The following is a 12475-nucleotide window of genomic DNA, read 5'->3' as shown; positions in this document are numbered from 1 at the left end:
CTAATAACTATGCAGGAGCTTTCCTCAGATGCTGAATGTGCACTTCTGAGCCCCCTTCCACTCACCAGTCTGTGTTGATGAGCTTAGATACATACAACTGACTAGAATTTCATCACTTTTAAACATGCGCCATTGAGTTGATGCCACATCCATGAATATGATTGATTTAGACAAGACTGAAAAATATAGCGTTTTGGATAACCAGGGGGTTCAGCCAAATTCTAAGGAGGGGCTTGAGAGCACCTGCTCCTCTAGTTGCATTAATATGGCTCCTGGAGGCCAGGCATGGTGGCTCACACCTGTAATCCTAGCACTTTGGGAGGCCAAAGGGGGCGGATCACAAGGTCAAGAGACCAAGACTATCCTGGCCAACATGGTGAAACTCCGTCTCTACTAAAAATACAAAAATTAGCTGGGCATAGTGGTGTGCGCCTGTAGTCCCAGCTACTCAGAAGGCTGAGGCAGGAGAATCGCTTGAACCTGGGAGGCAGAGGTTGCAGTGAGCCGAGATTGCACCACTGCACTCCAGCCTAGGCAACAGAGTGAGACTCCATCTCAAAAAAAAAAAAAAAATGACTCCGGAAAAATCGACCCACTTGTTTATACAGCCTGTCTTACTTCATAGGATTCTTGTGAGAATTAAATGAGATCCTGGGAGGGTTAGATGACTACAGTAGAAAGAGCAGTCAGATGATAAAAAAAATCTGAATTTTAATCCTGAGACTTTACTTAATGTCTTAGTTTTAGCTTTCTTATCTGCAGGATGAGGGTAGGAATGTCAGCTCCATGTATCTCACAGAGTTTCTGCAGGGATCACATGAGACACTCTGCACGCTTTTTTTTTTTTTTTTTTTTTTTTAATTCTGAGTTTGTTATACGCACAGAGATTTCTGATTTCTGGTCACTGTTTTTTACATTCATTTACTTTCATCTAGTCCCTTAGTCACCAGTTGCACATATCTACAAAATGATTGGCTGGGATTAGTGGCGTGGTCTGTGAAGGTGAAATTGAGTGAAACAAGAAAAACCATAAAAGGCCCCAAATCCATGGCCTTGACTTCATTAAGCAGGCGCAATATTCATCTGTGCGATCCATCTTCAGTGAAATGCAGCCTCCTGACCTTTTGCCAGCTTAGCCCTGCTGTCAGCAGCTGGGGGCCCTGCCACAGGGCTGGGGAGGGAGCCCCGGGTTGCCCACATTGCAGATCATCTCAGGAATATTCAAGAGGGACTGTAAATTAAACCCCCAGTCTTGTAATTTTATTTCAAAAAGCAAAAAATCTCCCAGATAATGAGCATTTTGCTCTAATAAGAACTGTAGGATTGATTAGGTTCAAACTGTTAACAGACATCCTTATGGTTAATGAAGCAGCATTGAAAATGCCTCTGGATTTTTTGGAAACTTAAATCATACAAAAGCAAGCAAAGAACTGGAGGTAGGGTGGATTAAACTGTCTGTTAGTTAATATACTCAAAATAATGGACACAAAATGTTCTTTGAAAAGTTCATATGTATCAAGAGTTATTTCCCCAATGGGCAAGCAACAAACTTTCATGATTATTGTTGGAACATTCTTTGGATAATATATTTTTCTGTGAATCTTGAGTGGGGGACGGAAGCTTCTGCCATTTTAATTCCTTTGTTAATGTCTTTATGAATGCAATTAACACTTCATTCACGCTTCTTTGTTTCTGGATCCCATTAGGATGTGGTTTATGCCAGTTTCTCTCTCCCAGGAGACAGCCCGCATCACACAACATTTCACTCAGCTGTGTCGCTGAGCACTGACAAACTCAATTTACGAAAGGCAAGAGTGAGTTGACACCATGCTGTGGCAGTTGTCCTGATGGGAGGAAACGACTCATTTCCTTCCAAGGTAGAACCCACCTTCTCTGAGAAGCAAGCTTATACACAAGAGTACTGAAGACAAGGAGGTAAGGAAAGCCTCTTGGCTGACACAAAGTAAAATCCCTGCAGTTGAAGAAATGCTAAGAATCAAATTTGGTTCCTGGTCTTCAAAGAAAAAACAGCTATCGCTGGCCCTGTAGGCACAACAGGCTGCTGTTATCTTTATCAAACATCTAACTAGGTACAAAGTAAGGGAGAAGCCCAGAAGCAGAGGAAATGGTGTCTCCCTTCTGGAGCTTACAAAGTAAGTAAGAGGCAAGAGATAAACATGACAAATACGTAAGCCGGGGTGAAAGGCAGCACAGCTAAGTCCTGAATGAGAGGCACAGACCAAAAGAACACTAGGAGTTCAGAAGTCTGTGATGGGGAATCTGGGGAAAGCTTTTCTGGGGAGGTGAGGCTTAAATAAAAGCAGTTCCCCTGGCCATTCAATGATTGAACTCACCAGGAAAGAGGGAGAGAATAGGAGGAACTGCAGAGAGGGAAGGAGAGGCAGGCATTAGCTAAGATGCAAAGGTGCAAAATGAATAAGAAGGTTTTTGTTCTTGATACATTATTTTCCCTTTATATTAAAGTCTCTCCTCCAATTGATGGGATCATTTCTATTTCAAATATCAGCGTGCTATTTGCTTAACAGCCAAAGGTACTGCAAATGAATATATCTGAATCTTACTAGAAACTGTACAGAAGAAGATGCAGGAGGTCCGAAGGGAAGTCAGAGACAAAAGAAGGAAGGAAGGAAGCAAGCACTGCTCATGGTTTGGCATTACATTTTTTCTTTAAATGAAAAAAAAAAAAATCACCTATAGATAGGCCTTGTACCTGTGCTATAATTTTAAGTTTAGTCTTCTCTGACAAAGACAAAAAAAGAGGAGAATTTCTAATAAGTGTTAAGAAGCATACCATATTTCCAGAAAAGGAAGTAAAGCAGCTTATAGCCCAAGTCATCTGTGCCTAATGTTAAAGGTGTTTTAATAAGCAAAGGGTGGTATTCTTTATGCAGTTTTACCATGATTTAATGGTATGATAATTGGTTATTTTCTTGTTTCTGAGTTACTCCAGAAATCTAGCCCTTTTCCCATTAGCTATATATCCTTATTACCAAGATCTTTCTCATGTCTCTTTCAACCAGATCTGGGCTGTCAATGCCATCATATTCTATTAGAATAAGGCCTGGATGTATTTCTGCCAGATTGGCCAGCCCCTAGGCATTAAAGCATTACAGACCACAGTCATGCCTGAGCACTTTTTGCATTAACAATAAGGGTCATTTTGTTTATATTTTATCATATGAAACTGCTCTTTGTGGGAAAAATGGCTTCGTATATTACAAATAATGCTTGGCCAAAGAACTACTAACATTAACATTAACACTGATTCTAATCAAAAGTTAAAGTGTTGGTAATTTTATAAGGGTTGTTTCTTTCCCTAAAGCAAATAGCTGTCAATTGTCAGTTTTAAAACTACTGTGATTTATTGGAAGAATAACAGCTCAGTAGAATTACTGAATTAATTCCCAAACATTTAAAGGGGAAAGAAAAAAAGTGATAAAATGGATGGTCTGTATGGAGCAAGGAGGGGAAGGGATGTTCTGAGGCTAAAAAAACAAAAAACAAAAACCCTTTACTTCTGTCCTTGTGCATTTTGCATTTTTTTAAATAGAAAAAAGCCACTCTGCATTCCCTGGCCTCAAGCCACTAGGTCACTATGTAAAACATAAACAGGGTCTGTGTTTTGCTGCATTTGAGAAAGATGTAAAGGTGTAAATATGATGGAAGAGGTTTTGTTTCCTTTCCCCTCTCAGGAATGGTCTGACAGCCCCAGGCTCGAGAATGTGTCTCTCCCAAGTACTCTGTCACCCTGGTAACCATGGAGACCATGACGATCGATTAGATGCCATCTGATCTCAACCTCATAAAAAAAAAGGCAGCAGATGGCAACCAGGCCACTAGACCTGTCTCAAGAGAGACGAAGAGGAAGAGCGAGAAAGGGAAGGAAGGAGGGAGAAAGGGGAGGAGGTGGGGGTGGGTTGGCGCAGGGAGAAGAGAGCCCAGAAGCATCTCTGGAAATGAAAATTTTAGAAAAGAATGAAAATAGAAAACAAGGAAAGTAATGGAAAAAAAGAAACTAAAACCCACTGTGCGATAGACCCCCATAGTGAGTTGATAATTCTGTGAGGAAGATAATTCTATGGAGAAAGCGAATCAGCTATCTCCTAACTTTCCACTTTATACAGAATGGTATGGAACCTGGGCCCCAAGGCTTCTCTGAGGGATACACACAAAGTTGGCTGTCAGAATCAGTTGGACTTTGATGCATCCAAAAGAGAATTCTGAGACCTGGTTCTCAGAATCAATGTCCCTAATCAGATGAGACCTTTCAGGGGACTGGATGCGTCAATACTGGTATGTTTGTCAGCCCATCCCCAGCAGTGTTCTAATATTCCTTAAAGGAAGAAGCGATAACCAGGTCAGTAGATACCTAAGGTGAAAAGAAGACAAGAGCAGTTAAGTCAATTCTGGTAACCTAGGAGTTTTAGCCAGTGTCCCAGAGTAATGTAATGGCTAATATTTATGAAGTGTTTATGATATGTCAGACACTGCTAAGCACTACATACAGAATATTTAATTTAATCCAGATAGCAATACCATAAGATAGGTGCAATAATGATTCCCATTTTACAGAGAGGACCTGAGGCTTAGAGAGGTTAACTACCTTCATCAAGGGCATACCTAGAATGTAATATGTAAATGTACAGAACAGCTTACTTATATAGAGAGTTGACTTGCTCACGCTTGTGCTTTCTTTTTCAATCCCCTCCCACTGTCACCCAGGATGGAGTGCAGTGGTGCAAATTCAGCTCACTGCAACCTTCGCCTCCTGGGTTCAGGCGATTCTCCTGCTTTAGCGTCTGGAGTAGCTGAGATTACAGGTATGCATCACCACATCTGGCTAATTTTTGTATTTTTAGTAGAGACAGGGTTTCACTATGTTGCCCAGGCTGGTCTCCAGCTCCCAACCTCAGGTGATCCACCCACCTTGGCCTCCCAAAGTGCTGAGATTACAGGTGTGAGCCACTGCGCCTGGCCTTCTCCTCCTTTTTATTTATTTATTTTCATTTTTTATTTTTTGAGATGGGGTCTTGCTATATCAGTCAGGCTGGTCTCAAACTCCTGGGCTCAAGTGATCCTCCTGCCTCAGCCTCCCTAGTAGCTGGGACTATAGGCATGCACTACCACACCTAGCATTTTTCCCTTTTACATTTTATTTCAGATTTTTGCAGATTACAAAATAGGACATGTCCAAAATAGAAAACTGCTTAAAACAAGAGAAAGAAAGGGAAAATTATCTACAATCCCATTAGTCAGAGATACATGTGATAAGCATGTGGATTATGTAATATACATATATATATAGAGAGAGAGAGAGGAAGACAGGCATGTATATTTTAAGCAAATATAGTATTAAATCTTAAATACTGTTTGGTTAACATATTTTTTGGAACATTATATTATGAAAAACTTTCCATAGTTTTGACTCTTCTATTTTGTCTGATTTAATGATTACAGCATTCTACTATCTGATGTATCATAATTTTATTTGACTACTTCTTTATTATTGGATTTTATTTCCAGATATTTTCTACTATAAATAATGCTATGGTGATCATTCTTGCATATAAACCTTTTTTTGTGCTACTCTGACTTTTTTCTTTAGAATGAAAACATATTGGCTAAGTCAAAGTGTATGTTTTCTCAAAACTTCTAAATTGAGGTATAGCGTATATACAACAAAGTGAATAAATCTTAAGTGTACTGCGAGTTGAATTCTACATGTGTATAGACAACGGTTATAACCACCACCCAGATCAATGGATTAACCATTTGCAGTGGTCCAGAATGCTCTTCATGCCTCTTCCCAGTCAGTAGTTATCCCCTGTTCTTGAACTTCATATAAATGGAATCATAGGGTGTGTATTCTTTGGCTTCCTTCACTCAACATAATGTCTGCGAGATTCATCCATGCTGTAGAGTATAGCAGCAATTCATCTTTTTATTGCTGCATAGTATCCTTTTAAAAAAATACTACAATGTATGGATTTTTTTTTTTCTGATAGACATTTAGGCTATTCTGAATAAAGTTGTTATGTATATTCTTATACATGTCTTTTGGAAGACATTTTTATACTTCAAAAAATATAAACCAGAAGAAGCATAACTAAATCATAGAGTCAGGCATACTTTTAGCTTTAAATGCAGGGTAAACATTTTTAAAGTCTTATTTTGTTTTTAGAAAGGGGGCCTACTTTCAAATTGCTCTCCAAAACATCTGTACCAATTTGAACTCCAACTATCCAGTGTCAAGAGTGTACTCTTCCCCTTCCCTCGTTACCACCAGCTAGTGGGCATTTTCGTTCTTCTTAATCTTTGCCAGTGTGAGAAACGAAATGGTATCTGATTGTTTATATTGTGTTTGATGACGAAGAAGATGTTAAAAAATTCTTGCTATGTTACCAGATATTCTTGTTTCTTCTTTTGTAAATTGCCCATATACATCATTACCCTGTTTGCTATTAGCTTTAGGATAAGGCAAAAAGCTGAAATATAATCCATATAGTATGCACAGATCCATTGGCATTATAAGAAAAATTTATTGGTATTTATAACCAAAAAATATTTACATTCTTTCCATAAGTTGACATCCTGCTCTATATATTTCAGAACAAAGCTAACATTTACAGAACTCCAATTACTGAGCACATTTACTTTTTAAAACAGCCCTATTTATTTAATTCTTATATCTTCATTTCACTTCAGAGGTAGCATTTAATTTTCATGAAAATTCTGAAGTTATTTAATATTCTGCCTATTTTTACAAGTGCAGAAATCAAGGCTCCACAGGGCTCAGGGTCACAAATGATTTAAGTGATGGGACTGGGATTTAAACACAAGACACCCCAAGTCAAAAGTAAATTATTTTTCTCTTTTCTCTAGATGCCATTGCCTAGGTCAGTGCTCTGGCCTATCATCTGAATGTTTGTATCCTCCTAAAATTTATATGTTGAAATCCTCACCCCCATATGTGATGCTGTTAGGAACTGGGGGCCCTTGGGAGGTGATTGGGTTGTGAAGGCAGGCCCTCGTGAATGATCAGCGTCCTTATGAGAGCTGCCCCCAAAAGCTCCCTCACCTCTTCCGCTATGTGAGGACACAGGAAGAAGGCACCATTTATGAACAAGGAAGTTAGCCTTTACCAGACACCAATCGGCTAGCACTTTGATCTTGGACTTCCCAGACTCCAGAAATGTGAGAAATAACATTGCTATTACTTGTAAGTCACCCAGTTATGGTATTTTGTTACAGCTGCCTGAACAGATTAAAATAAGCAGTGATTCTCTTTTTTCTTTTTTTTTTTTCCACATTTCAAACCCTAAGAGGGCGTCTGAATTCTAGAACCCTATCCTTAACTCCCTTCCCTTCCATTCTCAACACACATCTACCATTCCACTACCAAAATCCAGAGTATCAGGATCTCTGGGCTATCAAGAAGATTGAGAATATGACAAAATCCATGTTAGCTCATTTATTTTAGAAACTTTTCTTTGTGTGTGGTGTGTTTTAAAATCTGAGTAATGGTTTAATAAATCCAGAATTGGAATGAGTAGAAGCAGAAGCAAATCTAGGATCTTTTCCTCTTAATAAGTTACTCCTTTTGGGGTCTGAAGCTTATATAATTTTAGAAGCCTTTTAAAAGAAAAAGAAGACAAGAATATTTATACAAAATTAGGTTTGAGTGAGTGTTGATTTAAAGTGAGAAAATACATTGCTATCAATTACACATTTTAAAAATATTTAACTGCCACAAGAATCACAAAATAAAAATATATATATATTTTTGGTACTTAATTGCCCTGACACCCCTATATAATTATGCCTTAATTGTTTTTGCCTCTATATTCTTGGATCACGACTTCATATAACAAAGATTTTTGTAGTATTTTCTATCAAGAGGGTACATATAAAGATAGATTAATCTTTCCAGTAGCATGGTTGATCAAATTTATTTTTCTTTAAGAATTTGGAAAAGTTTCTGTAAGCTTCATAACTCATTATTTGTACTATCACATAAATGCTTGGGATTATAGTCAGTTTTAGGGGATTTCCATCAAATTTTTGTCATATGTGAACTCTAAGATTTCAGAGTATTTCTAACTTATTTTCTTTGTTGTTACTGTTCAATGACTAATCTTTTTTTCTCTTTGAATTTAATGAATTTACATCAAAAAATTAGGTAGTCATTTTGCATTTAAGGTATAAAAATCTTTTAAAAAAATACAAAGAATGAAAGGATTTTAGCCAAGTTTACACTTTTTTGCTATAATTTTTAACAACAATTCATCTCATCATAACTTAATGCAATGTGCAAGTGCAGCACGCATTACAATCATTTAACTAAATTTAAGGAAGTATGTTGTTAATAGTGGCCCTCAGAGGAAACAGATTTATCTTCTTTTAAAAACTCTATGGTATATAAACATTACATAATAATGATACTCAACCACCTCTTGCCTCAAGAATCATTACCCGGCCAGGTGCAGTGGCTCACGCCTGTAATCCCAGCACTTTGGGAGGCTGAGGCGGGTGGATCACGAGGTCAGCAGTTCGAGACCAGCCTGACCAACATGGTGAAACCCTGTCTCTACTAAAAATACAAAAGTTAGCCAGATGTGGTTGTGGATGCCTGTAATCCCAGCTACTCGGGAGGCTGAGGCAGGAGAATCACTTGAACCTGGGAGGTGGAGGTTACAGTGAGCCGAGATCCAGCCTGGGCAACAGAGCAAGACACCAGTCTCAAAAAAGAACAAAACAAAAAAACACAAATGCTTTAATGGTTTTAAAGCAAAAGCTGTTAGAGTCTAGATAACTAAAACTATACTCGTGAGTTCAAGTTTACAGAAAAGTACCTCTTAATAAAATATCTTTTGATATAGGTAGTTTTTTTTTTTTTTTTTTTTTTTTTGAGAGGGAGTCTGGCTCTGTTGCCCAGGCTGGAGTGCAGTGGCACTATCTCGGCTCACTGCAAGCTCCACTTCCCGGGTTCACGCCATTCTACTGCCTCAGCCAGTAGCTGGACTACAGGCACCTGCCACCATGCCCGGCTAATTCTTTGTATTTTTTAGTAGAGATGGGTTTCACCGTGTTAGCCAGGATGGTCTCGATCTCCTGACCTCGTGATCCTCCCACCTCGGCCTCCCAAAGTGCGGGATTACAGGCATGAGCCACTGCACCCGGCCCTTTTTTTTTTTTTTTTTTTTTGAGACAGTCTCATTCTGTCACCCAGGCTGGAGTGCAGTGATGTGATCTCGGCTCCACCTCCAGGTTCACACCCATTCTCCTGCCTCAGCCTCCCGAGTAGCTGGGACTACAGGCGCCCATCACCACGCCCAGTTAATTTTTTTGTGTGTTTTTAGTAGAGACAGGGTTTCACCATGTTAGCCAGGATGGTCTGGAGCTCCTGACCTCGTGATCCACCCGCCTTGGCCTTCCAAAGTGCTGGGATTACAGGTGTGAGGCACCGTGCCCGGCAAGTAGTTCTTTTAAGTAGTTCTTAATATCCTCCCTCCCCATGCCCCATCCTAAATCTTATATTGTTCTTACAAAACTTTCGTCAAGAGTAAAATTATATCCAGGCAGATGTATATGTCATACAATAGCAAGAACAGTAAAACCCAACTAATGACTTTGGGTTTTAAAAATAGAAGACAATTAAAATGCACTCAAAGGTACATTAAGAAAAGCTTTCACGGGGGTAATATTGAAACAGTCACAAAGGTTAAGAAAATAGTGATATTGCCCAGGAGCGGTGGCTCACGCCTGTAATCGCAGCACTTTGGGAGACCGAGGTGGGAGGATCACCTGAGGTTGGGAGTTCGATACCAGCCTGACCAAGGTGGAGAAACCCCACCTTTACTAAAAATATAAAATTAGCCAGGTGTGGTGGCACATGACTGTAATCCCAGCTACTAGGGAGGCTGAGGCAGGAGAATCGCTTGAACCTGGGAGGCGGAGGTTGTGGTGAGTCGAGATCACATCATTGCACTCCACCCTGGGTAACAAGAATGAAACTCCGTCTCAAAAAGAAGAAAGAAAATAGTGATATCAAAGTACAAATGGCTGCAATGTTAAAATAGACAAAAACTACTATGCAAGAGCTTCTTTTAAAATGAAAAATAAAGAACACAACACATGAGTCAGGGTGGTTTTCTTGTTCTACTCATGAATTTTAGTCTTTATAAGGTTGCTTAGGTTGACATCTAGAAGGGTTTCTTTTTTTTTTTTTTTTTTTTTTTTTGAGACGGAGTCTTGCTCTGCCACCCAGGCTGGAGTGCAGTGGCCGGCTCTCAGCTCACTGCAAGCTCCGCCTCCCGGGTTCACGCCATTCTCCTGTCTCAGCCTCCCGAGTAGCTGGGACTACAGGCGCCCGCCACCTCGCCCGGCTAGTTTTTTGTATTTTTTAGTAGAGACGGGGTTTCACCCTGTTAGCCAGGATGGTCTCGATCTCCTGACCTCGTGATCCGCCCGTCTCGGCCTCCCAAAGTGCTGGGATTACAGGCTTGAGCCACCGCGCCCGGCTAGAAGGGTTTCTTATCAGATCTGATGGTCTCATTCTAACTCCATAGGGTGGGTCTTCCCCAGGGAACCTCTGATCTTGGTTATTGTACAATTTCAAAGTAGTGCAATATCGCCATGATGTGTTGGGGCATGAAGATGTATCCTGAGTACCAATGGAAACCAGCGTGGAATTGAACACCGTCTGCTCCCCAGGCTCCAGCATGTAGAGCATTGTGACCAGCAGGTATTGGTAGTAGAACCAGGACATCTACTTCCAGGCTCCCACCAGCACCATCCCTGCCGGGCGCCTCCTGTGATGAGGTGGCATTTCAGTCTCTCAATGACTAATCTTAAATATGCTTTGAATTGATGGCACTCACTATTAACTAATTTGTGGTCAACGTCCTCTTTCTAATGGTGTATTATGGTTTTTATATTATCTTTGTCAATATAAACATTCCTGTCTAATTATAAATTTAAATATTTTAAAAATATATTCATATAACACATTATTTTTATTGATTAGATCATTAAATAATATAAAAGTCTATTATTTCTATTAGCAATTTATCTCTTCCTTTTAATGATTTACTAATTTTGAATGATCCTTTTTTTTTGGAGACGGAGTCTCACTCTGTCACCCAGGCTGGAGTGCAATGGCATGATCTCGGCTCACTGCAACCTCTGCCTTCCAGGTTCAAGCGATTCTCCTGCCTCGGCCTCCTGTGTAGCTGGCATTACAGGTGCGTGGCACCACACCCAGCTAATTTTTGTATTTTTAGTAGAGACGAGATTTCACCATATTGGTTAGGCTGATCTCGAACTCCTGACCTCGTGATCTGTCCCCCTCGGCCTCCCAAAGTGCTGGGATTAGCGGCCTGAGCCACTGTGCCCAGCTGGAAATGATACTTTTTTTAAAAAATATTTTTTAGAGACGGGATCTCACTGTGTTGCCCAGGCTGGAGAGCAGTGGCAAAATCATAGCTCACTCTAGTTTCAAATTCACAGGCTCAAGTGATCCTCCTGTCTCAGCCCCCTGAGTAGCTGAGACTACAGGCACACACCACAGCCCCAGACTAATTTTGAAATTTTTGGTAGAGAGAGAGTCTCACTATGTTGCCCAGGCTGGTCTCAAACTCCTGGCCTCAAGCAATCCTCCTGCCTCAGCCTCCCAAAGTGTAAGAATTACAGGCATGAGCCACCACACCTAACTGTTTTTTGTTACAGTTTACTTCTAAATATCAGAATTATTTCTTTTTCTTTTTTTCATTTTTGAGATGGAGTTTCACTCTTATTGCCCGGGCTGGAGTGCAATGGTATGATCTCGGCTCACCGCAACCTCTGCCTCCCCAGTTCAAGTGATTCTCCTGCCTCAGCCTCCTGAGTAGCTGGGATTACAGGCATGCACCACCACGTCTGGCTTATTTTGTATTTTTAGTAGAGATGGGGTTTCTCCATGTTGAGGCTTGTCTCAAACTTCTGACCTCAGGTGATCTGCCCACCTTCGCCTCCCAAAGTGCTGGGATTACAGGCATGAGCCACCGCGCCCAGCCCTAGATATCAAAATTATTTCTATTGACTTTATATGTAAATCTATGAAAAATAGTTTTATTGTACAGTACAAAAACACAGCCATGTACACTGCATCTGCATGTGCATTCCCAGTAGGAGAGAACTTCCTTTCAATTAGGTGTCAGTAGAAACTAAATCCTCTGCTACAATTGATTGGAAAGAATTTTCCACAGACCAGCTTCTGGTTCCAATCCATTTCAAACCTTGCATTTCCTCTGCTAGGGTCTCGGATGTATTCATATTGTGATTTAACCTGTAGATCTGCCCCTTTATGTTATGACACCAGGTGAGTTTCCACAGTGGGCTGTTGGTATCTTCCGGAAAGCCACTCCTATAACAGCATTCAACCTGAAAGAATGTATCTCCAATTCTAATTCCCTTA

General features: G+C 40.2%; 1 long non-coding RNA gene and 1 pseudogene across 1 annotated transcript in view; one reads left to right on the top strand and one right to left on the bottom strand.

Moving 5' to 3' along the window:
* The window catches only part of LOC104665936, a 54833-nt gene extending 50648 nt beyond the window's left edge, over positions 1 to 4185 (top strand). Inside the window, exons 3-5 of the long non-coding RNA XR_748481.2 lie at positions 1738 to 1935; positions 2586 to 2667; positions 4146 to 4185. This is a non-coding gene — a long non-coding RNA (uncharacterized LOC104665936). The remainder of the gene's footprint in view (positions 1 to 1737; positions 1936 to 2585; positions 2668 to 4145) is intronic.
* A 6437-nt stretch (positions 4186 to 10622) lies between these two features.
* On the bottom strand, positions 10623 to 10816 carry LOC115899034 (annotated as a pseudogene).
* Between the last annotated feature and the right edge of the window lie 1659 nt (positions 10817 to 12475).

Source organism: Rhinopithecus roxellana, chromosome 8, assembly GCF_007565055.1.
Source record: "Rhinopithecus roxellana isolate Shanxi Qingling chromosome 8, ASM756505v1, whole genome shotgun sequence".
Lineage (NCBI taxonomy): Eukaryota > Metazoa > Chordata > Mammalia > Primates > Cercopithecidae > Rhinopithecus > Rhinopithecus roxellana.
This window is presented reverse-complemented; position numbering and strand designations above follow the sequence as displayed.